General features: G+C 38.2%; 1 pseudogene; it reads right to left on the bottom strand.

The window, feature by feature from the left end:
* Positions 1–13,335, bottom strand: part of LOC132225598 (histone-lysine N-methyltransferase PRDM7-like) — a 542,611-nt pseudogene that overhangs the window by 204,905 nt on the left and 324,371 nt on the right.

Genomic DNA, 13,335 nt, shown 5'->3' with positions numbered 1-13,335 from the left:
CTTCAAAGATTAGACTTGAACAGCAAGGGCTTGTTTCTATGAACAGAGGGTATCACAAACAATTGGGAAAGTTACTTTCTAGGTAGGGAGCATTGGCAAATTGAAATGGTACAGAAAAAAAAAATTGCCAAAATTCTGGCCACTTTATCTCCATATATCCAAACGCCTGTCTGAAAGTAATCTCTATATACAAAAGGCTAATATTCAAAGTGCCCCCCAGGGGAGTTCCACCGGGAGACCAGGAGTTCTATCGTTCACTATGACCTGTGCTGACCACCAGAGGTTGGCGCAGAAGGAAGGAAGGCCTCGGCCAGCAGCTGGTAGCCAGGGAAGGGAGGCCCTGATCAGTCCTGATCTCCGGCCAGGCCTAGGGACCCTACCCGCACATGAATTTCATGCACTGGGCCTCTAGTTGTAGATAAAGCCTCAGTTTTTCAGTATCTGAATATATTATGTGTAAGAAAGCCAGATTTTTTTATACTTTTAACACAATAAAAAATAGCCTGTTTGGAATATATTTCAAAATATAGTCATAGCACATTTAGAATTTTTAGAAAAATACCAGCTCAGGATATTTGAAAATATTTTTAGCTAAATGTCCAAAAGTAAACTATTTGGATTTCTATTTATTTATTCCTATATTCAAAGATATTCAAAATAAAATATTCAGAATTATGTTGATATCTCAATTCAAATTGCATACATCCATATAGTAGAATGTGGATAGAGATTTTGAGGAAGAAGAGTTTTTAGGTTTGAGTAAAAATATTCCTCTTATTCAAAATATGAAATGATCATTTTACATTTGTAAATCTCATCTGTCTATAAGATAAAAATGCTGACAATTACTGATTAATAGGATTATAACATTACAATGAGGTTCTGGTAGTGTAATGTTATTTTTAACTATACAAAGTGCATCATAAATATTAATTTTCAAGGCTTTTATATTTTATGTAAGAATTTATGAATTGTTATATATAAAATTCACTTTAAGTATTTGCTGGGTATGATAATTTATAATTGAAAGTTTCAGCCTCTTTTTTAAATATATTTTTTATTGATTTCAGAGAGGAAGGGAGAGGGAGATAGAGAGAGAAATATCAATGAAAGAGAATCATTGATTGGCTGCCTCCTTCATGGCCCCTACTGGGGATGGAGCCTGCAACCTGGGCATGTGCCCTTGATCTGAATTGAACCTGGGACCCTTCAGTCCTTAGGCCTATGCTCTATCAACTGAACCAAGCTGGCTAGGGCAGAGTTTCAGCCTCTTCATTCTATTTCTGTATGATTTTCTGATAATTTCATTGGTCATTACCCTATCAGAATAATCAGTGTTTAAGAAAAGAGTCATTATTAGAAAGCATTCACATAACTTTGCTAACCCTAGTAACAAACTTTCATATGGGACTTGAGAATAACTAAAGATGTTCATTTAGTTCCCATTTAGACCAATAGCCGGTATAATATTATGATTTTGCCTATAATGAGACAATATTCATATTTCTCTTATCACATTGGTTGACAAAACATAATGTTTATTTTTTTTATTTATTTTTATTTATTTTCTTTATTTAAATCTTTATTATTCAGATTATTACATTTGTTCCTCTTTTTTCCCCCCATAACTCCCCTCCTCCCAGTTCCCGCCCCACCCTCCACCCTCACTCCCCACCCACTGTCCTCATCCATAAGTGCACGATTTTTGTCCGGTCTCTTCCCGCATCTCCCATACCCCTTTTCCCCCCAAGAATAGTCAGTCCATTCCCTTTCTATGTCCCTGATTCTATTATGATCACCAGAATATTTGTTCACTTTATTCTTAGATTCACTTGTTGATAGATGCATGTTTGTTGTTCATACTTTGTATCTTTACCTTTTTCTTCTTCTTCCTCTTCTTAAAGGATACCTTTCAGCATTTCATATAATCCTGGTTTGGTGGTGATGAACTCCTTTAGCTTTTCCTTATCTGTGAAGCTCTTTATCTGACCTTCAGTTCTGAATGATAGCTTTGCTGGATAAAGTAATCTTGGGTGTAGGTTCTTGGTATTCATCACTTTGAATATTTCTTGCCACTCCCTTCTGGCCTGCAAAGTTTCTGTTGAGAAATCAGCTGACAGTCGTATGGGTATTCCCTTGTAGGTAACTGAGTTTCTTTCTCTTGCTGCTTTTAGGATTCTCTCTTTGTCTTTTGCTCTTGGCATTTTAATTATGTGTCTTGGTGTGGTCCTCTTTGAATTCCTTTTGTTTGGGGTTCTCTGCGCTTCCTGGACCTGTAAGTCTATTTCTTTCACCAGGTGGGGGGAGTTTTCTGTCATTATTTCTTCAAATAGGTTTTCAGTATCTTGCTCTCTCTCTTCTTCTGGCACCCCTATAATTCTGATGTTGATATGCTTGAAGCTGTCCCAGAGGCTCCTTACACTATCTTCGTATTTTCGGATTCTTTTTTCATTTTGCTTTTCCAGTTGGGTGTTTTTTGCTTCTTTTCATTTCAAATCTTTGCCTTGATTCTTGCGCTCCTCTGGTCTGCTGTTGGGAGTCTGTATAGTATTCTTTATTTCAGTCAGTGTTTGCTTAATTTCTAGTTGGTTCTTTATCATAACATCGAGGGTCTCATTAGATTTCTTGTAGATCTCATTAAGTTTATCGGCAGCTTCTAGACAGTTCTTGAGAGACCTTAAAAGTGTGGTTCTGAACTCTATATCTTCCATTGACAATTTTGTCCTGTTTCTTTGTCTCCGCATTTTTTTCATGCTTTCTTGGTGCACCCCCTTGTGGTCTTTGTGCGCAGTCTTGTTGTAGTTAATCCTTGATTGTTGTAGTTAATACTGGGGGGATTTGACCTCCAGGCCAACTGGCTATGAGAGTCAGCTGTGTCTGCAGTGGGAAAACTTCTGTCCTCTGGGGCGGTGCTAATCTAGCCTTTGCCTGAGGCTATCTGGCAAATGGCTCTGTGCAGGGCTTGGGCGGGCGGGTCGCACGGGATCAAACAGGGAGGGCCGGAGTGAGCAGTTATGGTTGCTCTCAGTTCCGTCCCCAGGGGCTCTGCCTCACAGAGTCCCAGCAACGGCTGCAAACCTTGGAGAGAAAGCTGCCTTCGAGTTCTGACCCAAGCCAGACAGTCCCGCTTCTCCCCTTTGAGTCTGGGTCCCTAGAGACTCGCCTGGATCTGGAGCTCAGAGTCTGAAACTCCCTCCCAATTGAAAACAACAACCGCGCCCTCCGCCGCCAGCCCGCTCTCCACGCACTCCGCACCTCAGTATTTCACTTCAGCACTGTGCCTCCTCTGAGTCTGGGTATGATATTCTCTTTCCTCCTAGTTGTAGAATTTCTACTCAGCCAGCCCTCCTGTGGTTCTGGAAGATGTCCATTCCGTCTTTTAGGTGTACCCTTGAATTGGTTGTTCAAGGCAGCAATCTCTGGCGTTAACCTATGCCGCCATCTTGGTTCTCTGACAAAACATAATGTTTAAAAACTCTACTGCTAAGGAAATGAAAATGAGCACTACTATTTGGATTAATGTTTTAGAATATTCTTTGAAGTGTAATCAGAACAAAATTAAAAATCATATTTCAAGTGAGGTGATTTATTTTAAGCATGATTTCACCACAGGGAGAATCTTCAGGAAATAAGAGAATTGTTAAAGTCTTTTGTCAAATACTGGATTTTACACAACATTTAGATATTTAATTGTGTCAGTAGAATTTTGGTATTGCATTTAAAAAAATGATTGGAGACATAAAAAATCTTCAAACACAGACATTTTATTTACATCTTAAAGTATCAGAAGTAAGAAGATAGTGCTTCCAGTAAGTCTCACAAGAGTAAAAATGGAGGAAAAGAAAAGGTGCTCTCAAAATTTACTTACAAAGCCAAGATTTGGAAGAAGTCCAAGTGCCATCAGTAAATGAGTAGATATAAAAGCTGTGGTACATTTAAACAATGGAATGCTACTCTGACATAAAAAAGAAAATAATCTTACCTTTGGGAACAACATGGATGGACCTGGAGAGTATTATGTTAATTGAAATAAGCCAGTCAGAAAAAGACAAATATTATATGATTTAACATATATGGAATCTAATGAACACAACAAACTAACAAACAAAATAGAAACAGACTCATAAATAAAGAGAACAGATAGAAAGCTGTCAGAGGGGAAGGGTTTTGGGGGCTGTGTGAAAAAGTGAAGGGATTAAGCAAAAAAACCCTAAAAAACAAAAAAAAACAAACACATAGACACAGGCAATCGTATGTTGATTACCAGAGGGAAAGGGGGGTGAGGGAGGTAGAAGAGTGTAAGTGGGGAGTGGGGGGATAAATGAGACAGAAAGATGGTGAATACACAATACAATCTACAGATAATGTATTATAGAATTGTACACTTGAAACCTATATAATTTTATTAACCAAAGTCACCCCAATAAATTCAATAAAAATTAGAAAAAAGAAAAATTAAAAATAATTAACTCTTACTAGTTGACAACTGATGCAATATTATCACAGAAAATGCAATGATAATTCTGCAATTTGAAGTATTTATTTCTATAAGATATAAATGTTAATTTATATTACATTAATTTATATGTTAATGTACTCAATCTACATCTGTCTTATATCCTCCTCTGTTACTTTCACATTCTGGCAGCTTTTCTCTGTTGTAAGAAAGTAACACGATGATTTATAGCTGTTTACCTAATTAATCTGAGACATATTGGCCAAAACAATTTGTTGACAACATTCAATATTCTTTTATTAAGAACTTATAATTTCAGGGTGATATAGATATAGATTATATAGAGAGTTAGTTGCATAATTCCTCTAACTTTTTTCTGCCATGCTAATAAATAAATTTGAACCAAGGAGTATGGCCCATGTGGCCTCTGACTTATTGTTGGGGAACGTCATCAAGAAGTCATTAATGCCAGTTCGAGCTGCACCTGAGCAACTGAAGGATCCCTATTCCCTTCTCTGTGCTTGGAATGTCTACTCTGTTTTCCTCCCCCATGCTAGAAGCTTCCCAACCAACACAGCCTTCAGATAGTAATGTGATGATGAATACCTGACTGAACTCAATTAAGACCCTCTGTGTACATGACTAACTCTGGTTAAGGCCTCTATGTATAAACTTTTAAGATTTGGCAAGTGATGGAAACTACTAGTCTTTCAACCACTCAAAGCAAGCTTCATAAGCTTGTTTATTAAACCTGCTGCCTACCAATCTGAAATGGTCTGTCATTTAAATTTCTGTGATTTAAAAATGACAGAAGAAAGTGATCTAGAAAAGTGAAGTGCTCCAGAAAGTGAAGAATGTTATTTATAACTATAAGAAAATTAGGTGCACCTGGTAGATTCATTCAGCATGCACGGCAGCTGGTATTAAATATTTAGGACCCTGGTATTTGATAACATATGAACAATGGGTAGTGTTCTGTTGGAATGTCATGGGTGAAGACAGTTAATTAAGCTGCTCAGATGTCTACAATGCAGATGAAGTGAAAGACAAATGAATAGAGGCAAATAATAAAACATATATTAGAAAGCAGTTCATGTGATTACTACTCATAAATGAAGACCATGGGTAATATTTATCCATTTTTTGGGGGAATAATGTTAAGAATGACACCATAAAAAGGTTAAAAAACAGATATCTATTCACTAAATCCATAGTAAAGATCTGGGGGAATATTTATTGATGCTCTCAAAATAAAAAAGGAATATGTAATAATATTAAGAATAAAGCAGTGAAATGTTCAAAACATTTTCAAATGAGGAAACCATTTCACATAATCAGTATCTATTTAATAGTATTAATTCTGAAGTAAGAATTTAAGAAACTAGAATTTACCAAATGGGATATGTGTATAGATATTTATAATAAAATCTAGCAATAACATAAACCTATGTGATGTTTATAGTTTTGAGGAAAGAAATTTTAAGGAAATGGTGTTAACTATTGTAACATGATGTTCTTAATACTAATATACTCTTTTCTAGTAGCTCTCTGAAGGTATTAGAGTTAGAAAGAAAATCCGTCTGCAGGTCTGAAAATCTGAGAATAAAAGTAAAGATACCATTTATCCCAAATTACAGCTAGTGAATTATAGAAACAAGGCAGAAACCCATACTAGAAGTTTATCAAAGAAACATAGTACATATTGCATAACTTCTAAAAACTAGGCACTAAGGAACACCATTCAAAAAGAATGTATGCACCAATATGTTCACAGCAGTGCAATTTACAATGGCTAAGATGTGGAAACAGTCTAAATGCCCATCAGTAGATGAGTGGATAAAAATGCTATGGTACATTTACACCATGGAATACTATGCAGCAGTGGAAAATATAGATCTCTTACCCTTTGAGATGGCATGGAGGAACTGTAGAATATTAAGCTAAGCAAAATAAGCCACTCAAGGAAAGACAACATGATCTTACTCATATGTGGAACCTAATGAACAAAATAAACTGATGAACAAAATAGATTCAGAGACATAAAAGCATGGAACAGATTATTAAATCTCAGAGGGAAATCAAGGGTAGGTGAGGTGGGTGGGATGAGATCAACCAAAGAACTTATATGAATATATGCATAACCCATAGACACACACAATAGGGTGGTGAAGGTCTGGGACAAGGGAGTGGGGGCAGGTGAAAAGGGGTCAATGAGGGAAAACAGGGGGTACATGTAATACTTTCAACAATAAAGATTTTTTAAAAAGAAAAACAAAGACAACACTAAAGTCTGACAAGGATCTGAAGAAACTAGATTTTAATACACTGCAGATAGAAATGTAAAATGTTAAAGCCTATGCAAAAATTGACCCCAATGCCATTTGTTGTAAAGATTATCTTTTCCTTATTAGGTTGTATGGAAACTTTGTTGAAAATCAGTTGAAAAGAAAATCACTGGAATATACATACATGTGTGTGCTCCTATATCTTCTATTTCTTTCAATTAATCTGTATGGATATGCTATTGTTAATGATATACAATTTTGATTAATTAAAATTTACAAAAAAATTAAAATAAAAATGTTAGCTTATCTCCAACTTTGTTCTTCTTTTGAAAAATTGTTATTTATTACTAGAGGCCCAGTGCACAAAAATTAGTGCACTCGGGGGGGGGGGGAGGGTCCCTCAGCCGGGCCTGTGACCTCTCGCATTCTGGGACCCCTCGGGCTCCCTGGGGATCGAGCCTAAGCTGGCAGCCAGACATCCCTCTGGCAGCCCGGGAGCCCTGGAGGGATGTCTACTTGCCAGTGGGGAGCAGGCCTAAGCTGCAGTCAGACATCCTTAGTGCTGCTGAGGAGGCAGGAGAGGCTCCCGCCACCACCACTGTGCTGGCAGCCATCAGCCTGGCTTGTGGCTGAGCAGAGCTCCCCCTGTGGGAGCCCACTGACCACCAGCGGGCAGCTCCTGCATTGAGTGTCTGCACCCTGGTGGTCAGTGTGTGTCATAGTGACCAGTTATTCCCAGTGGTTCTGCTGTTAGGGTCAATTTGTATATTACCCTTTTATTATATAGGATAGAGGCCTGGTGCATGGGTGGGGGCTGGCTGGTTTGTCCTGAAGGGTGTCCCAGATCAGGGTGGGGGTCCCGCTGGGGTGCCTGGCCAGCCTGGGTGAGGGCCTGATGGCTGTTTGCATGCTGGCCAAGCCCCCCAGCAGGAACCCTCGCCCCCATGGGGTTGTGGCCTGACTGGGTGAGGGACTGATGGCTTTTTTCAAGCTGGCCACACCCCCTGGCAACCCAAGCTCCCTGCATCTCCTTTTTTTCTTTTTTTCTGGGATTTATTTATCTTCTATAATTGAAACTTTGTAGCCTTGAGTGGAGGCCAGGTCCTGCTGGAAGCAGGTATCTGGGATTTATTTACCTTCTCTAATTGAAACTTTGTAGCCTTGAGCGGAGCTGATGGCCGGCCAGTGCAGGAGGGAAGCTTGGCTTCGTCCATCTCTGGGGGCAACCCAAGCCTCTTGCTCACTCCAGCTCCGTGGTCCCCACCATCTTATTTGATTCAATTTGCATACTCACTCCTGATTGGCTGGTGTGCGTGACTTGTGGGCATGGCTTGAGTGTAGTGGAGGGATGGTTAATTTGCATGTTTCTCTTTTATTATATAGGATGCTGTTAAGTTGATAGAATTTGCATATAAGTGCTCATCTCTTATTTCATTAAAATGACATATTTATCCACTTATTAATTCTTTATTTTAAAAACATAGTTTTATAGTTTTAAATATGGATAAAAAACTTTTTTTCAAATTTACCACTGTTTTATTTTTGATATAATAAATCAAATAATTTTCAATTTCTATTTCCAATTTTATCTTTTTTTGCTTTAATAATAAATTTACTACTTTCAAACTTTTCCACATCTTTCCATATATTGCCATATGTCATATCCCTTAACAGAGAGAACTAGTTTTTCTTTTAATACAACCAATTCTGCTGGCAACAAATGTTCTTAATTTTTGTTAATGAAAAAACAGCATTTTATGTGTATTTTCAATAAGTAATTTTACTATAGAAATTTTAGTTGACAGAATATTGTTATTTTCAGCCCAACTGAATATGTTATTTTTATGTCTTCTGCCTCAATAGTTTCTGATGAAAATCCAATCATTAACTGTAATATTGTTCCAGGACATTCATAGCAAAGTGAACTGTTCATTTTTCTATGATTATTTTTAAGATTTCATCTTTATTGTAGACTTTTAGATATATTATCATGTTATATGTTGTATTTTTTGTATGTTTTTGTCATTTGTGATTTGTTGAGCTTCTTGGACCTGAGAAATTTTGTGAAATTTTTTACTGTGATTTATTTAGTTACTTATTCCTTTTTCTCTCTTTTTGGGACTTCAATTACTTATAGATACTTGACATTTCCTCATATGTCACTGAGGCTCTGTCAATTTTTCTCTGCTCTTTCTTCCCTCTGTTATTTATATTGTGTTATTTCTTGATTTAGTTTTAAGGTGATGATTCTTTACTCCATCCACTCAAATCTGATAATAAATCAATCCACTCTTGTTTGTTTGTTTTTTTTCTTCCCTTTATAGTTATTGTTATTTGTCATCACTTAGTTTTTGGATGTTTTCTATTTATCTGTTTAGGTTTCTGATCTATTCACACATTAAGATCAGTTTCCATTCACTTTGTACATATATACCCATATATTCTTTAAACATATTTCTGTAATTTTTGGCTGGTGAATTCAATCTGGGTAAACTTAGTTTCTATTGGTTGTTGTTTTTCTTTGTTATGACTGTCACTTCCCTCAAAAGGTTGAAAAACGCACTTTTTGGATCACAGATTGCTATGGTTCTAGATTGTATTTTGAGCTTTCTGTGGTTTCTTTGCTCTTACAGGATTTTTTCCTTCCTTCTTAGTTGTTCCACTGTCCTCAGGATTTGTTCTCTGACATCTCAAATTAGTAAGCCTTCTACTTTCTGTTGCCTGGGAGGTGCACAGTTAGGAACTGAACTCAGTTAAAAAAACAAACAGAACAAAATAGCAAAATCTCAGATGTCACCCAGTGCAACTCTATCTTTAAAAAGCGGTGTCCTCATTATTCTTTTCCTGAAATTTCACTGCCCTTCATGCTTGCTTCCCCATTTCTGCAGTTTAGATGACAGCCAGGAATGTGGGCAAGTTTATATCACAATTTTGTATCTTATTCTTCTTGTTATCCACTACCTGTCACACTCTGCCCTTTAACTTTTAAGTTTCTCTTTTAACACTACACTCTGTTCTCTGGCATCTTCAGTTGATAAAGATGAATTTTCCCTCTGTGTATGTTGTAATAGCCTTTGAGGGCTGGGGAGAACATTCAGGCCAGAAAGCCACAGACTTGCATTTCTCACTCTTTCTAGTTGCAGTATTTTAAAGAATAAACTCTCCTCTAACTCTAATCTTCTTTTGATTGCTTTCTAGTTTTTTTTAAATTTATATGTGGGAAAGGTCAAACTATCAATGTTACTGGAAGTTCTCTAAATGTGATTTTTTTATGCCAGAAAAAAAAATTAAATCTTTATATACACTGATTTAGTGAATATTTGAAGAATTTTTATTTAATAACAGTCTTCTGGAAATAAAAAGAGGGAAATATGTGTGACTTCTAGAATTCAAAAAAATAAATAGAATTTACACATTACATTAAACATAGTACAGTGAGTCTTTAGGTTTCTGTCTGAAAGATAAAACATACCTCACCTGGGAGGCCGTGAGAGCTTCCCTATAGTCATCCCATTTTCTAGCCTCAGGTTCTATCTGAACAGGAGGAGTGTTTAAGAACATTATAGTACATGAACTATTACATAGCCATTGATCTTATATTATAAATACTTTTTTGACACACAAAAATTCCAAAATATATACTTTTTGCTGGAAACAATTTAAATACTTGTCTAGCTATATTATCTTAATTGTGTGAAAATAGAAAACAGTAGTAATCACTGTTGATGAGATTAAGAGGGTTTCCACCCCCTGCCTTGGACAGATTTCTCAGTTGGTTGGAATAGCCTCCCATACACCTAAGGGTTGCAGGTTCAATTCCAGGTCAAGACACATAAGGGAGGCAACCAATTTCTCTCTCTCTCTCTCTCTCTCTCTCTCTCTCTCTCTCTCTCTCTCTCTCTTTCTCTCTCCCCCTCTCTCTCCCCCCTCCCTCTAAAATAAATAAATATATCCTTGATTGGGGGGGGGGAAGAGGGTTCCCCACACCCATTTTCCCATATTTTAAATTATTTTCCAGAGTTTTCTACAAATTTGTGCAGATAAAATACTTAAAAGTTTTTATGTTTAATTGATAAAATGTTAGTCCCTTTGGGAAGCCTAAAGAACAGGGTCCCGGTATACTGGAGTTACTCAAGCATTTTTTTTTTTTAATTCAGAGGTTATGTATCAAGAAAAAGAAAGAAAAAGAGAGACAACTCATGGACACAGACAACTGTGGTGATTGCAGGAGTGGGAGTGGGTGGAGGTAGAAGAAGGTATAGAGAGGATAAACGGTGATGAAAAAATAAAATAAATTTTGAAACAAGAAAATGCATGTAAATAATTCATGAGATTCAGAGAGTAGTGCCCTTGCCTCCTGACTTGTATTTAATGAAGCAAATATGGTAGGAAAAGAAGGAAATACTAAAAGGGATATGTTAAATTCTATTAAGATACCAAGAATGGAGTAGCAAATTATGTCTGTGAAGAACGATTCAAAGAAATCTTCATAGGTGAGCAACCACTTACACAGATATATAAGGAGAGAAGAAAAACTCATCAAGATATATACATATGTGTGTACAATTTTTTGTATATAGCTACCGCCAAATGCTTTTTTTTCTTAAAAAAAAGATAAATAAAAAAACACACACACAAGCCACAAAGTGAGAAAAAACATTCCAAGAACAGCAAATTAAAGGGAAAAGGATAGAAATTTTTTTTTAATATTTTTTATTGATTAAGATATTACATATGTGTACCCTCTACCCCCCCCCCCCCCCGCTCATCCCCTCACCCCCCCGTTGTCCGTGTCCATTGGTTAGGCCTATATGCTTGCATATAAGTCCTTTGGTCGATCTTTCTCCCTTGCCCCCACCCTCCCCTACCTTCCCTCCAAGGCCCGACAGTCCAATCAATGCCTCTCCGTCTCTGGATCAGTCCTTGTTCATCAGTTTATGTTGTTCATTATATTCCACAAATGAGTGAGATCCTGTGGTATTTATCCGCTCTCCAGCTCCATCCATGCTGTGGCAAATGGTAAGAGTTCCTTTTTCTTCTTCCTCTTCTTAAAGAATACCTTTCAGCATTTCATATAATGCTGGTTTGGTGGTGATGAACTCCTTTAGCTTTTTCTTATCCGTGAAGCTCTTTATCTGACCTTCCATTCTGAATGATAGCTTTGCTGGATAAAGTAATCTTGGTTGCAGGTTCTTGCTATTCATCTCTTTGAATATTTCTTGCCACTCTCTTCTGGCCTGCATGGTTTCTGTTGAGAAATCAGCTGACAGTCGAATGGGTACTCCCTTGTAGGTAACTGACTGTCTTTCTCTTGCTGCTTTTAAGATTCTCTCTTTATCTTTTGCTCTTGGCATTTTAATTATGATGTGTCTTGGTGTGGTCCTCTTTGGATTCCTTTTGTTTGGGGTTCTCTGCGCTTTCTGGACTTGTAAGTCCATTTCTTTCACCAGGTAGGGGAAGTTTTCTGTCATTATTTCTCCAAAAAGGTTTTCAATATCTTGCCCTCTCTCTCCTTCTGGTACCCCTATAATTCTGATGTTGGTACGCTTGAAGTTGTCCCAGAGGTTCCTTACACTATCTTCATATTTTTTGAATCTCTTTTCTTTTTTCTTTTTCGGTTGGGTATTTTTTGTTTCTTTGTATTTCAAATCTTTGACTTGATTCTTGGGATCCTCTTGTCTGCTGTTGGATCTCTGTAAATTATTCTTTATTTCAGTCAGTGTATGCTTAATTTCTAGTTGGTCCTTTTTCATGTCCTCCATGGTCTCACTATACTCCTTGAGGGATTCATTAAATTTATTGGCGGTTTCCATAAAATTCTTGAAAAACCTTATAAACGTGGCCTTGAACTCTATATCCAGTCGTTTGCTTTCCTCCGTTTCTGCCATTTGTGACCTTTTTCTTTGTCTCCGCATTTTGGCTGCTTCCCTGTGTTGATAGAGTGGCCCTGCGCGCCAGGTGTCCTGTAGGGCCCAGTGGCTCAGCCTCCCCAGTTACCTGGGGTAGACACTCTTGGTGCACTCTTGGTGCCTTGGTTGTTGTAGGATCACTGGGAGGAATTGACCTCCAGGCCAATTGGCTGTGGGAATCAGCTGTGTCTGAAGTGGGAGAATGGTCCCCCTCTGACCACTGGGTACAGTGGCTCCTGGATCTAAGGAGGTGCTAATTCAGCCCCTGCCTGAGGCCACACAGCAGGAGCCACAAAGAGGCTCAGCTGTGAAGCAATGCAAGCCGCTGCAGGGCCTTGGGCCTTCTCTTGGAAGTTCCGGGTCTGCCTGGCTGGGCTGTAGTTAGGTACATTCACATGCAAAAGCCTCTGCTGCAGCCTGGGTGGGGCGGGGTCTCAGGGAGTCAAAGGGCGGTGAAAGCAGCTATGGTGATTCTCTGCACCCGGAGTCGCTTGTCTCAGTGTCCCGGTAACGGCTGCAAGCACCTCTGAGGGAAAGCCGCCCTCAAGTTCGCCCGCTGCTGCCTGACAGACCAGCCTCTCCCCGTATGAGCCCTGGGTCCCCAGAGACCCGCTGGAACCGGAGTTCAGAGCAGTCGGGAGCTTGTGATTCAAAAAGACAGCCGCGTCCTCAGGCGCCACCCCCT

Source organism: Myotis daubentonii, chromosome Y (assembly GCF_963259705.1).
Source record: "Myotis daubentonii chromosome Y, mMyoDau2.1, whole genome shotgun sequence".
NCBI classification, from domain to species: Eukaryota; Metazoa; Chordata; class Mammalia; order Chiroptera; family Vespertilionidae; genus Myotis; species Myotis daubentonii.
Note: the sequence above shows the minus strand (reverse complement) of the source record. Positions and strands in the feature narration are given on the sequence as shown.